We start from the raw sequence: 15812 nt of genomic DNA, 5'->3' as shown, positions 1-15812 counted from the left end.
TGCCAAGGTCACAGAACTAAACCCAGTTGCTCCTTGCTGGAACCCAGGCTGGCTGCTTAACCATTACATTACCGGGGATCCTAAACTGGCTACCCTGGAAAACATTCTGAGATAGAGATTAGTGAGCTCTTGAGAATAATCCCGATAAGGGATAAGGGAGGCGGTCGAGGCTGAGGAAAAGTTGAACCAAGGCACAGTTACAGTAACTTCTGTGGATCTGGCAGGAAGCTCTGAAGCTGAGATGACCCCTGGAGTTGTCCCACATGGGGGTAAAGGGAGGGAGATCCTTTATGCCTCCATCAATCACTGGCTATCCACTGGGATGGGGGAAGGGGCCATGACTCCTCAGGTGAGTTGGCTGACTTGGAGGGCGATGTCTATAGAGGGCCTCACCTGGGAGCCACTAACTTTCTGGCAGCTGGGGAAGAATGAGTGCTTCTGTCCTGAGGGGTGAATCTGGGCGTCCACTCTACCGGTAAGTGGGTACGCTGTTAGCTCCAGTAAGGAATTTGGACAAGGGGCAAGTTACCGGGTAGGGAGACCAGGAATGGAGGCTTCAGAGGCCTTGAGGGGTGGGAGCATTTAATCAGAGAAGAGTGGGCTAAAGGGGATCCAGGTGGGAAGAGGGTTGTGGATAAGAGTGCAGAAGAGTATGAGCTGGGAAGGCACTAGGGGTGGCTGAAGGGAGGAGTGAAGGAGATAGATAAAAGGGGGGCTGGGAGTCTGGAATGCCAGGGGAGGGAGTTCGGGCTTTCTTCCCTGAGTTCCCCAGGACATGCTTCCCCACTGAGGAACCTACTGTGGGGCTGTCTATGCTGGAGCAAGTGGTCACTGGATGTTGAATTCCCACCTCCAGCCCCTATGGAGTGTCTCCAACCAGCGTCTCAGGCCTTACACCTAAGCTTTCCGTGGGAATCCTGATAATACATTTGTCTGGGCTGGGAGACCAGAGCTTGTCTGGGCCCCACTAGCTGTGTGACACGGATATGTACTATCTGTCTCTGAGTCTCAGTTCCCGCATCTCTGAAATGACAGGCTTGGCATAAAGGAGCTCCCTTCTCAACTCTAAGGGTCCAGGCATCTGGCTTCACTCCCATGTGGGCCACAGAGAGAACCGAGGGTGTGGGTCTTTGCCACAGAGAGGCTCTTCTCCAGCCCTTTTCTGCTTCTGTCTCACCCTTGGGGGCAGGGAGTGTGGAATCCTTCCCCGAAGGCCCCACAGTTCCTGCTCTTTCCCCCGCCAGTCCCCAGCAGGCCTGACCAGCTGGAGTCTGTCAGCTTTCCCATTACCCAGAAAACTCCAGTTTCTCCAAGATGATAAACAGCACATAAGAATCTGACCTCTGAGGGCCTTGGCCTGGGTGCAGACTACGGGCACAGCGTATGCCTTTCTCTGCATAAATCTGCTATCAGAGAGAGGGGCTTTCTCTCCCAGCGTCCTCATTAGTGTCCCCAACCCTAATCTCCCTGCAGGGCCTCAGGTTGCCTGTGAGCCCTGTTGCAGGTCTGCTGATGGGGCTCAGAGAGGCCTCCTGCCCTGGCCATGATCCATGGGACAGGATGCAGGGAGCCAAGCTCGACACATCTGCTCCCCACAATGCTGTGTCAGTTTCCTCCCAGAGAAGCCTGTGCCTGGTCTTTGCGACAGTCCTGGGAGGCCACTGGGCTGAGATGGCTTTCTGCTTCCCAGAGAAGAAAAGGGAGACTCAGAGAGGGGCAGTGGCTTATCCAGGACCCCTGGTGTGTTAGTGCCAGTGAAGGTTAAGGAGAAAGAACCAGATCTTCCATCCTGAAAGGCAGCAGGAGTGAGAGATCAGAGGATGGACTCTGGTACCATCCTGCTTCCACAGCTTATTCACCGTGTGACCATAGGCAATTTACTAAATCCCAAGCCTCAGTTCCCGCATCTGTTAAATGGGAATTAAAATGTCCCCTTCTCATAGGATTAAGAGGATTAAATTAGTTATTATTTGTGTAGCAGTTAGAATAGTGCCTGATGGGTAGAAAGCACTATACAAGCTATTAGTGCAAAGATACAGCATCTCTTAGGGAAAGAATACCTTGTTTACCTTTTTATCACCTTCTCTGGGCTAGCTCCCTGTTCCCCCTCACAGCTGACACAGGCTGGAACTTTTGTCACCACACACTACAGGTATGGTCTTGGAGGATGGAATGACCATTCCCTGAGGGTCACTGTTCCAAACACTTTGCATTTGTCAGTTCCTCTGATATTGTGAAATATATATTAGGTCTTCATCCAGTTTCCTGCCAAGCAACTCCTGGAATCCTTAGAATCTCCAAACTGAGGTTTTTTTTTTTTTTTTTTTTTTTTTGAGTCAGAATTTCACTCTTGTTGCCCAGGCTGGAGTGCAGTGGCGCGATCTTGGCTCACTGCAACCTCTACCTCCCGGGTTCAAGCGATTCTCCTGCCTCAGCTTCCCGGTAGCTGGGATTACAGTCATGTGCCACCACACCCAGATAATTTTTGTATTTTTAGTAGAGATGGGGTTTCTCCATGTTGGTCAGGCTGGTCTCGAACTCCCGACCTCAGGTGATCCACCCACCTCAGCCTCCCAAAGTGCTGGGATTACAGGTGTGAGCCACCACACCTGGCCAAAAGTGAGGTTGTTTTGTATGTTAATGACCGATGGCTGCTTCAGGATGGGGACTGGTCACCAGAAAGACGAAGGCAGGATTAGAAAGTTGGGACTTACAGCCCCACCTGCTGAAGGGGGAAGGTATAAGGAAGAGGGGCTGAAGTTTAAGTTGATCACCAAAGGCCAGCGATGTAATCAATGATTCCCGTGTAACGAAGTCTCCATAAAAACCCTGAAGGACAGGGTTTGGAAAGCTTCTGGATAGCTGAAATATGGAGGTTCCAGGAAGATTGTGCACCTGGAGAGGGCATGGAAGCTCCATACCCCTTCCCACATGTCTTGCCCTCTACATCTTTTCATCCATATCCTTTGTAATATCCTTTATAATAAACTGGTAAATGTGTTTCTCTGAATTCTGTGAACCTCTCTAGCAAGTTAATTGAACCCAAGGAGGGAGTTGCAGGAACCCCGATTTATAGCCCGTCAGTTAGAAGCACAGGCAAGGCCGGGCATGATGGCTCACGCCTGTAATCCCAGCGCTTTGGGAGGTTGAGGCAGGCGGATCACGATGTCAGGAGATTCAGACCATCCTGGCCAACATGGTGAAACCCTGTCTCTACTAAAATACAAAAAAATTAGCCAGGCGTGGTGGTGCGCACCTGTAGTCCCAGCTACTTGGGAGGCTGAGGCAGGGGAATCGCTTGAACCGGGGAGGCGGAGATTGCAGTGAGCCAGGGTCACACCACTGCACTCCAGCCTGGGCGACAGAGCGAGACTCTGTCTCAAGAAAAAAAAAAGAAACACAGGCAAAACAGCCTGGAGTTTTTGACTGGCATCTTAAGGCAGGAGGGTGAGCAGTCTTGGGGCCTGAGCCCTCCACCTGCGGGATCTGATGCTATCTCCAGATAGATAGTGTCAGAATTGAATTGGAGGGCACCCAGCTGATGTCTGCTGCAGAACTGATTGATTGCTTGCTGCTGGGGAGAAATCCCCACACATCTGGTCACAGAAGTCTTTTGTGTTGATTGTTGTTGAGTGGGAGAAGAGAAGAAACTGTGTTTTTTTCCAGTCAGCTCCTAATAGCAAAAAGTCCAAATGGGGAATCAGACAGTTTCTAAAGTGCACAGCTCTGCCCTGAAGGGGCAGCTAACTTGGCACAGCTAACTTCGAGCACTCTGCTCTTCCATCTCACTGTCCCGGCCCCCTGGCCTCAGTACCAATGCATACCGAGTTCTAACACCTCAACAAGCACAAGTATTACACTAACTGTTAAAGTTTTTTGTCAAATTCCCTAACTTCTAGCCTCTGATCTGAGGGTGAGGCCTGGTCTATAATTGACTGGCCAGTCTCTGGTGATTGATGTTCATAGCAAGCCAATCACGAGCCTATCTCAGGTTAGACTATCAGCTCTGCCCACCCCAGCGTATCCCCTGGCCCAAGGTGTAGTGATACCTTTTTGATTTGGGGGACCACTAACAAACAAGCCTTAATCATGATGGTCTGTGTGGGACCCAAGTCTACATGGGTCGGCATTGATGTCCACACGTGCTCAGGCAGTCAGTGTATACATCTGTGTGTTTCTGTGGGTGTTTGCCTTGGGTATGTCTGTGTACATTTTCTCCTGGGTGTCTTCCCTGACACTCCTCTCCATCCCACCAGCCCTGCCCTGGTGGGAATTGGGTGCATACATAGCAACCTTCATCCTAGCACTGGATGGTTGTGGTTGGCTCAGTGCCTCCCTCCACCTCAGGCCTGTGAGCTCCGTGGGGATGGATCTGATTGCATTCATGTCTAGATTCTCAGAGCTTGGGCCCCTGCTGGTACATAATGGACCCTCGATAAATGTTTAATTGAAATGAGATGTTTGTGTGTACATGCTGGCTTCTACTGTGGACAGGAGCAGAAGGACTGGGCACTTTCCATATGCTTTCTCTCGTATGCCAGGCAATTCAGCAAATGTTTGCTGAGTAAGGGCCAACTCTGAGCTAGCCATTTCGCAGGCTCCAAGGGCACAGAAGAGACTGGGACCCAGTCTCTGGTCTTGGGCAACTCCCAGGCAGTACCCACACAGGTATACTCATGCCTACATCCAGGTATGTTTCTTTGTCCACTTATTTACTCTCTGCCTCTCCCAGAGAGACTAGAAGCTTCATGAGAAGAGGGGCCTTACCTGTCTGTGTTCCCCAGTACGTGGCACAGAGTATGGGAATTTTGTAAATAATGTGTGAGGGGCCCTGGTAGGCTGGGTTCTGTGATTCTCATCACACACAGGCAACAGAATATTGTCTAGTCTAAGGATGGGTCCCACACTAACACACTGTCTCTGAGCCTCCATGGGGCTCTCGTGAGAAAGGAAAGCCAGGAGATCCTGGTCTATGCTTCCATGCCTCACCCCATCACCCCCTGCCCAACTCTGCCTACCAGAGAGTGAGAAGCACAGGCAAAAATTATCCAGTTGGCCTCTAGAGCATCCACTCTGGGAGACAAGACCTTCTGAGCTGAACAGACATTAGAGATAATCAAATCACTATGAGCCAAAGTGGGCCCACAAGCAGAGCTGGGACTTGCAGGCCACTGCTCCCAGGGAACTGGCTGCAAGGGTTGTGCTGTCTACACCTGCCTCCTCCTGCCTAGAGCCTGACCCAAACCAGCCCTCAGTTCATGTCAGTTGATCTTGTCACACACTGGAGAAAAGGCCAGGATGAGAGCCAGAGTTGTGAGCTGGGGAGTTTGCATTTGGCATGTCATGTGCTTTGCTTAGTCTAGCAACTCTGCCCACTCCCCCAGCCAGGCCTGTCCCCTAAGGTCCTTTATTGAGGTTGTTCCCCTAAAATCACCATCCGGAATTCCTGCTAGAAGTAGTCCACTCTTCTGATAGACTCGTGTTAATGCAAGATAATGTACAGGCCTTGGTTTCTGTATCAGTCATCTGAGGCTATTGAAACCAGTCTCCCCAACTTTTCACCACTAAGGACTCTTTTTAGTATTCTCCCCCTACAAAGCTCTCTCCGTTTAAAAGACATTGCAGTCACTCTGGGCTGGTGTCCAAGGCCAGTCACATATTGGACAAGTACAATTTGGCCAGTGACCGCATGCCATGTGACTCTAGTGGCAGCCTCTTGTCCACCAATCATGATCTAGGTATTCCTATGATGTCACCTATGACCAATCAGAGCTTCTGATCAGCACACACTAACCAGGGATATCACATAATTTAATTCTAATTAAAAGCAAAAGGAAAACCTTGGTATTTCAGTTAGCTTCATCACAGTTAATAATACAGGATTTCCCGTAGGTTTTGTGAAATGTACCAAACTGCTCTTGGCAACCTGCTGCAGCCTTTACAAGTGTCTAGCTGGGAACCACTGGCTATGTCATCTCTAAGGGCCCTTTAGCTCTGACTCTGAATATCTTCTTGCCTGGACTGGGGGTCTTAACCCAAAGGTGTGAGGAATGGTAGGAAGGAGGGCCAGAGATGGGGAGTCCTCTTGGGCCTCTAAGAATCCCACCAGCTGTGGTCCACCTGCTCTGCTGATGCATGGCCTGGGCCTGGTCACACACCTGTCCTAATGGTGGGTAGATAGCCCATAATGCTAGAGCTGAAAGGGACGCTGGGAATCACCCGGTCCAGCTGCCTTGTTTTATAGGTGAGGAAACTGAGGCCAAAAAAGGGAAAGTGACTTGCCCAAGATCACACAGCCAATGCAAGGTGAACATTCATTTGGAACTCAAATCTCCTAGCTCCCATTTCAGTTACAGGATGCTAACAGCCCAAATGTGGCAATTCTGGGTTGGCCTGTGCCATCCCTGTTGATATGGAAAGTGCACTTGACACCCAAGCACAGAGCAAGACATCCAGAGGACATGGCCCTGATCTTGAGGGAGCACTACCCACCAAGGCCTAGATGCTCTGACCCTTTCTTAGCACGTGGAAGTTGATGCTTGGATGTCTTTCTATCTTCATCTATCCCCATCTCCCCAATCCACACCACCCACAGGGCAGGTCCCCATGCTTCTGCTGGGGATGCCTGCCAGTCTTGTTCAGCATCTTTGTTCTATGAATGCAGAATGAATGTGAACCCTTCCTCCCATCCAAAGGCCTGTTAATTATAGATGCAGTATTGGCTATTAACATCTTGAACTTGATTTGAAAGCACTACTAACAAACCCTTGACGCTGGTCCCACTAAAGATGCAAATCGCTCCTCTATCTTCCACCTGCCTCCATGCATAACGTGACGGCACAGGCCCAGACCCCGGTGGGTAATGAGTTATACATTCTATTAAATTTGTTTCAAATATCATTTATTGAATTTTCTCCCCTGCAATATGCTGCTTTGTAGTTTGGCCCTGTTTGGGAAAATTAATCAACAGCTGAGCTTCTCATGTTGATCATCTGTTTTCCTTGCAATGGACAGGAGGTTAATGAGTATTTTTTGGAGTAATTGGAGGAGGATGGAATGTGGGTGACCCTCCGTCACACAAAAGAGGGAGGCAATTGTGTGACTTTGTCTTCTAGTCCCCTTAAATATGCTCTGTGGGTAGGAGGCAGTGTAAACGGAGTGGAACTGAGTTCTCTAGATCCAGGCCAAGGTGGCATGAGCCTGCCAGCCTGTGGGAGCTCAGCAGAGATCACTCTGGGACCAGCAACCAAGGAAGTTGGCCTGGCTCAGCTATCCTTTTGTTGGAGGAGTAGGTGGGGTGGGATGGCTCAAGGCAAGAATGGGTCCTGGACCTGGGGTCAGAGCACTAGCCCAAGGTGACTTCATTCATTCATTCAATCTGTGTTTCTTGAGCATCTATGACAAGCAAGGCACTGTGATAGGCCCTGGATCTTGCTAACCATTACACTAGACTAGATGAGACCTAAGGTCCCTTTCAGCTCCCAATTTTTTTTTTTTTTTTTTTTTTTTTTTTTTTTTTTTTTTTTTGAGCCAGAGTCTCACTCTGTCGCCCAGGCTGGAGTGCAATGTCGCGATCTCGGCTTGCCGCAAACTCCACCTCCCAGGTTCAAGCGATTCTCCTGCCTCAGCCTCCTGAGTAGCTGGCATTACAGGTGCATGCCACCACACCTGGCTAATTTTTGTATTTTTAGTAGAGACGGGGTTTCACCGTGTTGGTCAGGCTGGTCTCAAACTCCCGACCTCGTGATCCACCTGCCTCAGCCTCTCAAAGTGCTGGGATTACAGGCGTGAGCCATCGCTCCCAGCCCTAACTCTTTAACTCTCCCCCCGCCCTCCCACTTCCAGGGCAGGTTTCCCTGTTACTGCTCCTTTGTGTCACTTACCACAGTTGTAATGAAATAATCATTTAAAAAATTCAGCTCTCATTTACTTGATTGCAAGTTCCATGAGGATAAGGATTGAGTCATTTGTGTTCAGTACACATGGGTTGAATTATTCAGACATTCAGGAAATGTTTCTTAAGTGCCAGTATGTGTCAGACATTGTGCTAGGTCAGGGGATACACAGGGAGTGGAATAGAGCTTGTCGGTAATGTCTAGTGGCTAGATGGGGTGGGGCATAAAATGAGGCTGCAGCATGAAAGGGCACAGGCTAGTCTCGCCCTACTTCCATGGGTTCTGCAGGCGGCCTGTAGTGGCTCTGGTTGCTTCTGTTCATCACCCCAGCCATTCCTGGAGTTCCAGAGCTACTAATGGGGACTGCTTTTGGTGTCCAATGCCGCATCCATGCCAGCAGCACACAGGAGTTGCATGCTTTACTATTTACAAAGCCCCTTGCCAAGCAAGTGCCTGCTCCTTGTCAAGCAGAATGCCAGCCCTGGGCTGCTGCACTCTCCTGCCCACCCTTGTCAGTCACACCCCACTCCCAACTCTAAGAGCTAGGACAGTGGGACTCCCAAGTGGGGAGCCTCATTTGTAATTTCCTAGGGAGAAAGAGTGACACGTGGCCCACAAGGCAAACAGAATAGCTTGTCCAAATGCCAGCCACGGCAGCCTCTCCAACGCAAAGCAAACCTCGCTGGACCTAATTAGTGCGTCACTGATAAAACAGCAACTGACAGCAGGTGCATGTTGGGGAAAAGAAACTCTGCATAAGGTATGAGGAACAGAGAGCCACAGGGATGAGAAAGAGAGAGACTTAGAGGCCACTTGTCATATCCATCCCTGACCCTGCCTTCCTATGCTGAGGGAGAAATGTCCACAGCCTGTGGGGCTGAGTCATTCTGTCTGGCTCCCATGCAGGTGGAAGGAGGAGAAAGGTTAGGATTGGAAGCCCCTGTAATATTCACTCTCACTTATGTCTGTCAAAAATGAATAGGCTGCCAGTGATCTGAGGTTACTCTGTGCAGTTGTGTAGGGTGTGCACTGCACAACTCTAGAGGTTTTATTCAAATGACAGTCATTATAGATTTGTGTATATATTACATCAGTTTTCTGGCAGATGTCAGTAGAATGTCTTGAGAAAGGGGTAACTTATTCTAATTTGCACAAATATGAGATATGGCTCTGACATCTCAAGGGGACTCTTTGGAGGAGCACAGACACCTTCCAACAGTTCCCAAACAGACACCAAAACATTTCAGAGAGATCTGGCTGGGTGCAATGACTCATGCCTGTAATCTCAGCACTTTGGGAGGCTGAGGCAGTGACTGCTTGAGGTCAGGAGTTTGAGACCAGACTGGCTAACATGGTGAAAACCTGTTTCTACTACAAATACAAAAATTAGCTGGGCGTGGTGGCAGGCACCTGTAATCCCAGCTACTTGAGAGGCTGAGGCATGAAAATAGCTTAAACCTGGGAGGCGGAGATTGCAGTGAGCCAAAATTGCCCCACTGCACTCCAGCTTGGGTGACAAAGTGAGACTCCATCTCAAAAAAAAAAACAAAAAAAAATTCAGAGAGACCCAAGAGGCGGTCCATGTGGCCAAGAAAAAGTGTTTTAGATCAAGTTGAGGCCGTGCCACTTACTGGCTGAGTCATCCAGGGTGCTCCTAAGGACTCAGCTGCAGTTCTCTGGCGCAGTTTCTTTTCTCCTCTGTATTGATGCTTTTGTGCTACCTGTAGCCCCTTCTCCTTTTCTAGCCATTCTCTTTCCTGAGATTCTGTACTGAGTTTAGAGAAGGCATTACTGGCTAATATGGACTTACTGAGCAAACTCATGAGAGGTATTTGTACCTTATTAGGAGACCCAAAATCTAAAATCTCTGGAGATGTTTGCACAGTATATGCATGATGGCCAGCCCCTGGAGGGAGTGGGGAGCAGGACCCTGGTCCTCACCACTGACCACACCCCTTCACCCCTCCAGACAGGGCTGGCCCTGTGGCTTACGGCAGACCCACACATCCCTAGTGCTGATGACAGGAGGAAGGAAACTCCATATTTTTCACGCCTCCCTTGGTGACAGGCTTGTGAGAGGCACTTTTTTTTTTTTCTCTTACCTCCTTTTGTTCTATAACAGCCCTGCAGGGAGAGAATTCCCTTCCTAGAGAGAGAACTATCCTAGAGAGGGTTTGCAAACCAAGGCCGGAGAGGTCGATTTGCCCCAGGTCACAGCATGGGAAAGGGAAGGGGCAACTGATTCCAAAGCCCAAGTTCTCTCCCCTGGACCAGGCTGCCTTGACTGCACACAGGTTGGAAGTGATGGGGATTCAAATGTCCTGAGCACATGCAATGTGCCCGGCTTGCTACCAGGTGCCTGTGATGTGTAATTTCATAATCTCCTGTCCTACCCGTTTGTTGTTAAATGTATGTTGACAATGAAGGCAGAAATGGCTTATGGGGGCTTATGGTGGGAACTCTTAGGGGGGCATTTGTATCTTATGTTGTTAGGAAGCTCCTGAAGTACAAAAGGTTTCAAGAATTTAGGGTATAAAGCTAAGATGGCGGAATAACAGGCAGTGGGAGTGAGTTAGTATTTAATAATGTATATCCTTTGAATGAGAGAAAGCTGGTTTGATGATGATGACGATGGTGGTGGTGGTTGTGCTGCTGCTGCTGCTGACCTCGGATGCTATCAGCATCCCACATCCAGGCAGGTCTCTGCCCTTATTTAGAAGGAAGAAGCTTCCTGCTGCAGCTTTGATTCCCCGTGCCTGGCCTCATCTCTCCCTGCTTCCCTGGGGCTGAGTCCTGTCCAGAGCTCTGTGGTTCCTTAGGGGCTGGGGGTGAGGATGGTTATGGCCCACAGGGATTCAGAGCATCTCTTACAGGTCTGCTGGGACCTGCTCCCTCTGAGAACAGAATGAAGCTTCCCTGCAAATCCTGGGCCTCAGTCTTCAGGGGTTTCTGGGCAATCATTGACAGCATATGACCCTAATCAATCTATGTTAGGTTTCATGATGTCCATAGTGCTAAAAAACAAAACAAAAACAAAAAACAAAAAACAACTTGGCTTTTTTTTTTTTTAGACGGAGTTTCGCTCTTTTGCCCAGGCTGGAGTAAAGTGGCGCGATCCTGGCTCACTGCAACCACTGCCCCCTGGGTTCAAGCGATTCTCCTGCCTCAGCCTCCCGAGTAGCTGGGAGGCACATGCCACCAGGCCTGGCTAATTTACTAAAAGTAGAGATGGGGTTTCACCATGTTGGCCAGGCTGGTCTCGAACTCTTGATCTCAGGTGATCCACCTGCCTTGGCCTCCCAAAGTGCTGGGGTTACAGGCGTGAGCCACCACGTTCAACTCAAACCTTATCATTTTTAAGTGCCAAAAAAATTGCCTCTAAACTTCTGGGAAAACCTACGTTGGGTGTTGGGGGAGGTCTTTCTGGGCATTTAGAGGAGTGTGTGTGTGGACCATGGAGGCAGGGAGGGGCACAGGCTGGCAACTTCTCCACGTGCATGTTCTGCAGGCTGTTTTTGGTGAGTCTGTGTATGTGTGCTAGTGGTGGTATATATTCCTGATGTATTTCATGTGATTAACACATGTGGGCCCTATGTGTGTCATAGGTACTAGATGTACATGTGCTCTGCATGTATGGAGAGCAGGTTAGGGATAGGATTTGGGCCTGCTGTCCCAGTGTCCTGGTTTGCATGGTAACTTAGAGGATCACCCCCTATGTGATCCATGTAGCATGTGAGTTTGGTATCTGTGTGTGATATGTATTGGTGGTGTGACAGCTGTGGGGCAAGCTTAGCATCTGCATGTCAGACATCTGGGCTGATCCTGGCCATAGAGCCCCAATGGTGATTTGATCATAGTGGCTTTGAGCATGGTATGGGTCAAAGTCAGGGAGGGGTGGGTTGGATCTTTAGGGTATATATGCATGTGTACTGTAAAAGAGCCCAGCTCCCTAGGTGAGGGCTGTGTAGTGTGGACTTGGGGCAGTGGCCTGCAGAGCCAGAGTCTGACAATAGTGATGGTGACAATGTCCCAGGTGGGAACCAGACTGTGGGGGACAGAGGGTCCTGCAGAAGCTAATAAGGAAAACTAAGGTCCAAGTAAAATGCGGTGCATTCACATTTTAGGGGATGCTTCTAAACTACCTGTGCATTTATTCAACACATATTTACTGACACTCTGTGCAGGGGACTGTGCCAGGCTTGGATAGGCTGGGGGTTAGGAGGTGGCAGGGTGGGGAATAGAGTAGGCACACAGGGATGAACTGGACAGACCCTTGGAGCTTTCTGTTTAGTAGATGGGAGAAAAACATCCACAATGTGTTACCAGAGTGGGTATGTCAGTGTCCTATGGAAAGGCTCTGTCCCATAGGGAAGAGAGCAAGAAGGCTTTATAAGGAGGTGGCAACTGAACGGAGACTGGAGGGTGCACCGGCAGGATTTGGCTGAGGGGGATGGAGAGCAAAGGTATTCGGGGGAAGGGGCAGACTGAACAAAGGCGTGGCAGTGGGGCCACACGTGGGTTGGGGGGCTGCAGGGTGAGGCAGTTTGGATTTGCTGCAGTTCAGGGGTTAGGGAAGGGTGATGAGAGGCAGCAGCAGGAGCCTGGAGGTCAGGCTGGGCCCAGCCAGGATGGCCTTGAGCGCCAGGTGTGAACTTTGCTTGGGAAATAAAAGAGGGCCTCCTAAAGCAGGTGAGTGACTCAGTGTTCCAGCCTGTTTCAGAAAGGTGCCTGGGCCCTTCCTCTCTGGCTGAGAGTCTAGACTCCAGCAAATCCAATTGCTTATTGATTGTGGAATCATTATAAAAACAATTATAGACTGAATGCAAAGACAGCCCAGAATGTAACACTGGAGAGGCTTTTACTAGAGAACAAAAAAGGAGTTGGGGTGGGGACGGCTGCCTCTACTGTCCATAGTGTCCTCTGGTCCATCCTCATCCCCAGCTCCCCAACTCATATAAACTCTCAGGTTTTTTTTTTTTTTTTTTTTTTTTGAGACGGAGTCTCACTCTGTCACCCAGGTTGGAGTGCAGTGGTGCCATCTAGGCTCACTGCCACCTCCATCTCCCAGGTTCAAGTGATTCTCCTGCCTCAGCCTCCCGAGTAGCTGGGATTACAGGCGCACACCATGCCTGGCTAATTTTTGTATTTTTAGTAGAGGTGGGGTTTCACCACATTGGCTAGGCTGGTCTTGAACTTGTGACCTCAAGTGATCTGCCCTCCTCGGCCTCCTAAACTGCTGGGATTGCAGGCGTGAGCCACCGTGCCTAGCCCGTTGGGTTTTTAAAGCTAGTTTCCTCTAGATTTTTCTGACCCTAGAGGTTTCTCAGTCAAGTTTTCACAGAGTGCTTCACCACACAGAACATGGGCCTGGAATGTGCCCTCCATGAAGGCACCCAAGCCCGGGAAGGGGCAGGTTTGATGGGAGCTCAGGGCAGAACTCCCTGCAGGGCAGACCTGGCGTGGGGCTGCAGGCCTGAGGGAGGAGAGGGGAGCAGGGCTACTGAGGGAGATGGGGTGGGAGGGGGCACCCTGGGGAGCAGTGAGGGCCTGAGGAGGGGCTCAGCCCTGGGCTGGGGAGTGCTGAGATGCACCAGAGACTATGTAACCTTGCCACGCCAGTTTACTTATTTGTAAAATGTTGGTGGCGCCATCACAGCCCTCAGAGGGCAGTGACAGCACATGAGATGGTGATTTGTATTGGAGTGTTTTGTATTGGAGAACAGTGATGTGGATGGACAGCGTGGTGACTGGGTACTCCATCCCCGCCACCACCTAGGGAACGGACACCTCCCCTGAGCTGCCTGAGAGGTGCCTGATTCCCCCATCATTTGTCAGCCATTTCCAAATTCAGCTCTCCTGGCTCCATCACCCCCAAGGCCACAGTTAAGGTTTCATCCTGTTGGGAGCAGTGAGGATCACTCTGGGTTTACCCGCAGCTCACAGGCAGGGGCAGGCGGGCGTGTCAAGCCCATGGACCCTGCAACCTGACTGTTGGGTTCAGGTCTTGGCCCTGGGGCTTTTTGGACCTTGTGCAAGGTGTTAACCTCTCTGTGTCTTAGTTTCCCTATCTGCAAAATGGGAATTACAATAGTACCTTCTTCCAAGGGTAGTGGTGAAGATGAAATAAGTTAACATACATAATGTTCTTAGAACAGTGCCTGGCCCAGAGTAAGTGCTATAGATGTTTTCAGCGTTTTATTATTACATATGACCCAACAGGAACTAGGCCCACTGCAGGTGCAAGAAGAGGCTACGATTTACCTACTCTGTGCCAAACACTTTTGTAGAGCTTGCCCTGTCTCATGCTCGCAACCATCCTCCAAGAAACATCCACATGCGAGGCGAGCAAACGGTGAACCTGCCCTAAGCCACCCAGGAGGTGGAATGGCAAGGCTGAGATGCAAACTCAGGTTTCCCTGACTCAAAGTCCATGCTCTCCCCACTCTGCCAAGCAGCCTCCAGTGAAGACATGTGGGGAGGATGGAATCCAGCATCTATTGAGCACCTACTACATGCTCTATCACCCAGGCTGGAGTACAGTGGCGTGATCTCGGCTCACTGCAACCTCTGCTTCCCAGGTTCAAGCTATTCTCGTGCCTCAGCCTCCCAAGTAGCTGGGATTACTGGCACCCACCACCATGCCCGGCTAATTTTTGTATTTTTAGTAGAGATGGGGTTTCACCATGTTGGCCAAGCTGCTTTCGAACTCCTGAGCTCAGGTGATCCGCCCACTTCGGCCTCCCAAAGTGCTGGGATTACAGGTGTGAGCCACCGCACCTGGCCTGCATGCTGGTTCTTGTTCTGTGACATTACCATCTCCCGACACAGAGAATGGAGGGCAAATACAGTACTGTTTTGTCACACCCCTGCTTGAGATAGCAGTGGCTCCCTCTTGCCTGCTGACTTAAGCACAAGACCCCACCTTGGCATGCAGGGCCCACCTGCTCTGCTCCCACTCTTTTCCTTCCACTCCCTACACCCTCCTCGACACCTGTGCCTCATGGCCAGGGAGCCCCTGCCTGGCTTCCCTGGGCCTGTCTCAGGGAATTATATCTCCCTTCTCAGAACTTTTAGGAGAAGCAAGAACATTAATTTTTTAGTGTTTTTGGGAGGTAACTTTTAAATAGATTTTTTTTGTTGTTTTTTCTGTTTTTTGCATTTACCCCTATTAGTTTTCTTATTAGCCCCACCTTGAAATAATTTATTCATGACCTTTTTTTTGCAATATCCTTCATTTTCCAGACATAATCACATCTGCTGGCAGGAATCCCTTCCCCTCCTGGGGTTGATAATTACTCTTGCAGATGGAATTATCGGCGCTAATGACTAAGGGAGAGGTGGCTGGGAGGGGCTGGGCTAGGGGGCTGGGGAGCTGAGGCGCTGAAGCTTGAGCGCAGGGCTAGCAGGAACTTTCTTTGTTCCAGGCCTGCAGGTTTTGTGGGGGGACTAGAGCCCGTGGGCTCTTCTGCACAATGAGGGTGCAAACGCTGACCCCCAGCCTCCTGGGGCTGGTGTAAAGCTCCAGTGAAACAGCCTGTTGGGAAGGATGGGTAGAATCCCAGAGTGCAAAGTGGGGATGCTACAACCCCACCCTACAGGGTTGTTGTGAGGATTAAACACAGTGTATATAGAACAGAGTGCCTGGCCTAGGGCCCACTGCAAAATATGAGCCATCATCACCCCCATTTGGTTGTCTACTTTCTCCAGACCTTTCAGGTAGCCTTCTCTGATTTGTGGCCCTATCCCCGCCCTCTAGAATTGGTGAGGTCAGTCCCAGGCCTTGGGCTTTGGCTAGGACTGGGAGCCAGCAGAAGCCCCATCTATGCTAGAGACTTGGACAAAAAGAAAACTGGATATACTTAAAGCATAGATGCCTCAGATCTGCTCTAACAGCTTCTTTTGCTGCACGGATTGCTG

General features: G+C 50.1%; 1 protein-coding gene across 32 annotated transcripts in view; it reads right to left on the bottom strand.

The window, feature by feature from the left end:
- Window positions 1-15812, bottom strand: part of MEGF11 (multiple EGF like domains 11) — a 381686-nt gene that overhangs the window by 37088 nt on the left and 328786 nt on the right. The window lies entirely within an intron of this gene.

Source organism: Symphalangus syndactylus, chromosome 5 (genome assembly GCF_028878055.3).
Source record: "Symphalangus syndactylus isolate Jambi chromosome 5, NHGRI_mSymSyn1-v2.1_pri, whole genome shotgun sequence".
Lineage (NCBI taxonomy): Eukaryota > Metazoa > Chordata > Mammalia > Primates > Hylobatidae > Symphalangus > Symphalangus syndactylus.
Note: the sequence above shows the minus strand (reverse complement) of the source record. Positions and strands in the feature narration are given on the sequence as shown.